We start from the raw sequence: 6,061 nt of genomic DNA, 5'->3' as shown, positions 1-6,061 counted from the left end.
AAGTCTGGAAGGCCCCAGCCCAATGTATATTGTAAAATCGATGTTTAATTTAATTCTGAGAGTGTACAAAAGGAAGAATACTTTCAGAGTTACAGACCCATAAGTTCCATTTTGTTCCAATTAACTATCATTTAGCCGGGGACGCCCTGGAACTCCCTCAAGGACCCCTGGGGGTCCCCGGACCTCACTTTTGGAACCACTAGGGAAGCACTGAAACAAGCCCAAAATAAGCGATACGACTACACTTTTGAAACAGGCTCCATAAAAACGCCGCAACCCGCAGCTATAAGAAATATTTACATTTACAACTTTACAGAAATAGAAGCCCACAATCGCTTATAATAACCGGACATGGCAACACAGCTCAGTACCTGACCAGCGTCAAGTTGCACATAATGCTACACCAACACATCGGTAGTGGACTTCAAAATAAAACACTCACTCACGGATATACGTTATTATTTTTGTTTTACCGATGAAGTTTTCCAAAATAGATGTTCACATTAAACTAAAATAAATTAATAATAATAATAATAATAATAATTTTTGAGTGGTGCAACCACTCCAAGGAACAGCAATGTCTGTCCCAACCAGGGGGGCAGTCAGACAGATATTTTGTGAAGCCACTAAGGAAATCGGGACTTCCTGAAAGTTTATATAATGGCCTGTTGGCCCAAAAAAAAACATGTATTTGGGCCCAACTTCATCTAGACTGTATTACCTTAATAAACATGGTCATGAATACTTTCTGCTTCCAGTCACTAGTTTAAAGTCTCATTTCTCATGTCATTTATTATTTTTGGAAAATTATGGTCCCAAATTTATTCAAAAAATTACCATAAAGTCGAGTATGTTCTGAGGGGCGAGGCTACCGTTACAGTCTATGATCGGGACCACCCCCCGCTCGAGTCAAAATAAAAACCAACGAAGAAGAAGGGGTGAAGTCCCGCCTCGTTGTCTGGGCCAGCCAATGGGCCAGCTGGGCCCAAACGGATCTAGAAAGATGACAGGCTTCATCTTACGTCCATATCAGACCCGGAGAACGCTTTGTCCATATTTTTTTTACAGTCTATGGTCCCAACCATGGTCCCAACCTATATGTGACTATGTTTAGAGTACCAGTAGGGGCAAAAGTGGCGCTGGTGTGCCAGAAAAAGAGAGAGAGAGAGATAGTGTTGCACTGTTGCCTGCGCATGATTTCTTTCTACGTCCGAGCATAGACATGGTAACGCCCCGCCTGCCTCTGATTGGCCTACCGACACTGCCAACGTCTTGCCTGTCCTCCGAGATGCAAGGCTACTCCGTGGTGGGAAATAAATAATACAAGAGAATGGCAACACGCGACAGTAACTTGTAACTTTAATTTTGGTAGAAGAGGCAAACTAATATCTTTTGTGCCGTTTGCTTTGATTGAATAATTGATTGAACAACTATGATCTGATTTGGCTGTGTTCTAAATTAAAGTGTTAGTGTTGATTGAGACGGTAACAAGAACACTCGGCGGATTTACCCTTTTTGCCGACTTCTCAAGACAAGTCGGCAAACCGTGGAGAATATTCGGCAGACTCTTAAGAAGATTCGCCGCGCGACGACTCTTCTTCAGATTCTGCCGAATATTCTCCACGTTTCGGGGCACTTTCAGCAGCTGCAGCTGCAAGTTTCTGAATGTTAGCTACTGCCAGCTACTGTGCCAACGATGCTAAAGCAACACAACCAAAACAAACCCAAACACTGATGATATGCATTTCAAACTGGGGTTACTGGATTGCGTTACATAACGTAACTACTATTTGCAGTAACCTAACGCTTTACATTTCCCCATTCCATAACGGCGCTATAGTTATTGTGCGAGCGTTGCCCGCGTTATGTGATCAGTGAAAAAAGTCTGGCCATGCAGCTCCGTGAGTCTATCATACAGGCGTCTCTGTGCTGCTGAAGTGAAGGGGCAAATAAAGTTGTGAATCGATATAATTCAACTAAACTGCGGGAGAAACACAGATGTACAAGCCCAACGTGCCGTGCATTGCGGCGGGTAGATAACTTGTAGATCTTCCAGCGCAGGAAGGGCGCATGCTTATGAGTGACGCTCTTTAACTATGCATTCAGCCAGCCAGTGACAGACTCACAAGAGTAACACAGAAGTTGACAGAACACACACGCACTGCAGCAGACGGAATGCACAGGCAGATCCGACAAAACTTTGCACACATCTGTGCTTTGCCTTTCATCCACGCTTCCATAGCCTTTTAAATCTTATTTCCCATCCACGGGCACAAGCAACGTGATATCAGCAGCTTCCACCCGATCTGTGGTGTTGTTGTGTTGACGAGGGAAGCTACTAGCTAGCATGGGAGCTAACGTTAGTTTCATATGTACTTTGCATCCGTTCCCCAACCCCTCACACTCGCTGGTGCGTTACACGGGCAGACACAAAGACGAATGGGAATATCATTTCTATCTATAAGGACAAAGAGCAAAAATTGCTCTTTTGCAATGTGAAAGAAATGCCACCGAATTCTTAATTATTTTCCTTCTCTATATGGGCACACTTGTGAAAGCCGAATGCTTTTGCATGCTTTTATTGATCTGCTGTCTGATCAGCGTGCATGATCATCATGTATAGCTAGATGCGCGCTCCAGTGCCGAGATTTCTTCCCGTTTCGCCGACTCTTCGTCACTTTCCGTCCGAGTTCTCAGACAGAACTCGGACCGGAAAGTGACGAAGAGTCGGCGAAAGGGGAAGAAATCTCGGCAAAGATGAAGAAGAGTCGGCGACCCGAGTTCTCCAGTATTCATTGAGACTATATCCATGTAACCTCGCGGCAGACTATCCAGCATGTGACCTCGCCTCACCAGGCTTTCCACCACCTCGGAGGAAAGCCTCATGGTCTCTGTTTCAAAAGTCTGTATATGATCCGGTCGGGAGCTCTTCTACAAAAATTAAAGTTACAAGTTACTGTCGCGTGTTGCCATTCACTTGTACTTGTATTTTTTCCCACCACGGAGTAGCCTTGCATCTCGGAGGACAGGCAAGACGGGCAGTGTCGGTAGGCCAATCAGAGGCAGGGGGGGGGGGCGTTACCATGTCTATGCTCGGACATAGAAAGAAATCACGCGTTGTGCGCTAATGAGAGTGAGAGAGAGAGAGAGGTTGCACCGCTCAGTTCACACGGGTGTGATTTCTTTCATAGAAGTGTATATTTGTGCATCTTTAAATGTTCTGATGAATTGAAAATGGGGGACCCTGATGTAAACGAGTATTATACAGTCCTGTGTATTCAATTCATCATGACATACAAGACATCGTCAACACTGGTAGCATATGTCTACACATGTTCATCATATGTGTAGATGAAACAGTGTTTTGGTACTGAACTGTATATGTCAAATCCTCCCTATAACCAGAAACCAGCGGCCATTGTGTGCCCAGCTGAGAACTGGTATCCTGCCTCTGGCTATTGAGGTAGGGCGGTTTTTAGCAGTGAGAGAATCAGAGAATAGATTATGTAATGTAGTATGTGACCTAAATTATGTGGAAAAATAATTTCATTTTATGTTTTATTGTACCCTGTATGATGATTTGAGGGTTCCACTATTTGAGGCAATGCAACAAAGAAATCCTGATCTATGTTGGGAAGATGATGGTCTGGTTATTGAATAATGAAGTATTTAGGACAGCCCAGTTTGTTTCTATAGAGCCTGGAGTAGAAGACAATCCCAGGTCTTCAAGTATATGTGTCTCTTGTCACAGGCCTAATGGTGTATTTTATTTTATGTTGTACAGTATATTATGTAATCTGCCTTGTGAGGATCTGGAGTGTATTAGTCAGTTTGGTATTCACTTGATCAATGTTTGCAAACTGTCATGTCGGTTTATTGTCATTGTTTATGTAGGCCCTAAACTGTAAAAAGTGTCCATATGGGGCTGGGCTTCTTCGGAAGCATGACACTAGAGAATCAATCAATCATGGTAGCAATAAACATAGGCTATTATATGTAGGCTTATTGGCTACTGTAAACACTTGTGGGTGGGGGTCGGGGTGGGGGTGGGTTCGGGGGGGTTTCTAGTGTTAATCTTTTTACTAGGACCAGTTACTCCAACACCTCAGTGGCACTAAAAACAAAGCTTCAGACCTCCCAAAACAAACTATACAACCCAAACCACATGGCCCACCTATAGATTCAACACACACATATAGTTAGTTTTTTAATGTAGCCTTTCCATAGCTTTAGGTGTATACTTTTTCATTTGATGGGTCCTTTCTCACACGTTTCCCTCTTTTTCCTTTTTTCCACTTAATGATTGCCTGATTGTTCTGGTGTAATAACAAAGTAATGAGTTCAACCATGCACGTGATCTGCTTCTCAAGCCCGACACACACCGGCTGCGTCCGCACACAGCCGCCTCCATTATTTTCAATGAACCTAACGCACACCGGCTGTCCGGCTCCGTCCGCCGCGCGGAGCCGCGCCGCGCCGCGCCGCCCGGCGCGCCGATAGAACACAGTTCTATTTTCCAGGCGGCGCCGCGCAGCAACGCGCCGCGCCGCAGACGGTCGCAGCCGGTGTGTGGTGGGCTTAAGTGGTTAATTGCAATTGCTGGACTGGTCCCCACCTGTCTCCAGCCCTATATATTTAATGAGTTTGCATTGCTCTGTGTTTTGTTATAGCCCTGATGAAGACCGTAGCCTATAGGTCGAAACATGCCGGTTGAATAAAGTTTTCCTCCTTTTTAACGTTCTCCGCTTTGTTCTATAATATAGATGTGTTATCCCGATTGATCCCATTCCCAGGAGCACCTTTTGACTATTTTTTACATTTTTATACATGCACCCCTCCTTGCTTCCTTTCCTCTGACACGTTGCTATAGTTAGTTTGAATGGCTCAGTGTATACGGCAGGATTAAGCAAACATCAATAGGACTGGTATTTAAGATACTCAAGGAAGGAGACAGTACAGTGCCTTCATATCTGTCTTAATTACTTCAAAATCACGTCACTGGTTTCTTTCAAGATTACCCTGATTTGTGATAATAAAACAAAAGGTCAAAACAAAATCATGTAGCCAAGATATGCCATAGGCACACACTCACGCACGCACGCACGCACACGCACACACACACACACACACACACACACACACACACACACACACACACACACACACGGTAAGGAGACACAGCAGGGGGTCTGGTATAGAATCAAAATGGAAAGCACATAACACTTTTAGAGTTCTTGAGTAAATGTACTTAGTTACCTTCCATCACTGGTGACAGAGACTATACAATACACACGATGGAGAGTTGGCATAACAACTAAAATGGGGAGAAAATCAAAACTAGATAAAGTGCCCCTCGGGGCACAGGTCTCCACCAGGGCAGTGCAGGTTGTGGCCTCCTGGTGGCGCTATAAAAGGCCAATGTGAAAAGGGTTCCATTTGTTCTCATGCCTTTGATGGCAATTGGATGATTTGAGGCATTTTGTTCCAAAAATGTGTTTTGCAGAAATCCACCTGTTGGTGGCGCTATAACAGGCCAATGTGAAAAGGGTGGAATATATTCCTCAGGATAGTAGGAAAGTGCGTGAAAGATTTCACGTAAAATGCACGCTGCGTTCATGATTTGAGGCTTGAGGTGGAGACAATAAAACAGTTGATTAAAAAAGGGGGGATTTTTGTGATCAGTGGTGTGACATTTTAACAACATTTAAAATGTAAAGTCTTTGCCATGGTCCTTCAAAAGTGTATTAAAAAAAATGTAACAGAAAAATCCACCCCAGTATATCCCATGCAAGGTGTTTTTCTCTCTGCTTCTTCAGATGCAATGGAAAACACCTTATTTTAGTCAGTAGTCAATCATCGCCCCACGCCCCTGCTCCGATTTGTTAATATTGTTGGCATTGTGACACATCAAACAAAAGCATTTACCGGATTTCTTCACAGGTGTTGTGAATGACAATGTGATTATGAACGTCATTGCACTCGCACACTAATATAGGATGAATAACATGGCAAAATGTCATGATTCACAAGACCCCATCAACCAAGACAGTTATTTTATTAT

The sequence above is a fragment of the Protomyctophum bolini genome (assembly GCF_963924005.1).
Source record: "Protomyctophum bolini genome assembly, chromosome: 15".
NCBI classification, from domain to species: Eukaryota; Metazoa; Chordata; class Actinopteri; order Myctophiformes; family Myctophidae; genus Protomyctophum; species Protomyctophum bolini.
The sequence above is the reverse complement of the archived record's forward strand: the minus strand, read 5'-3'. Positions refer to the sequence as shown.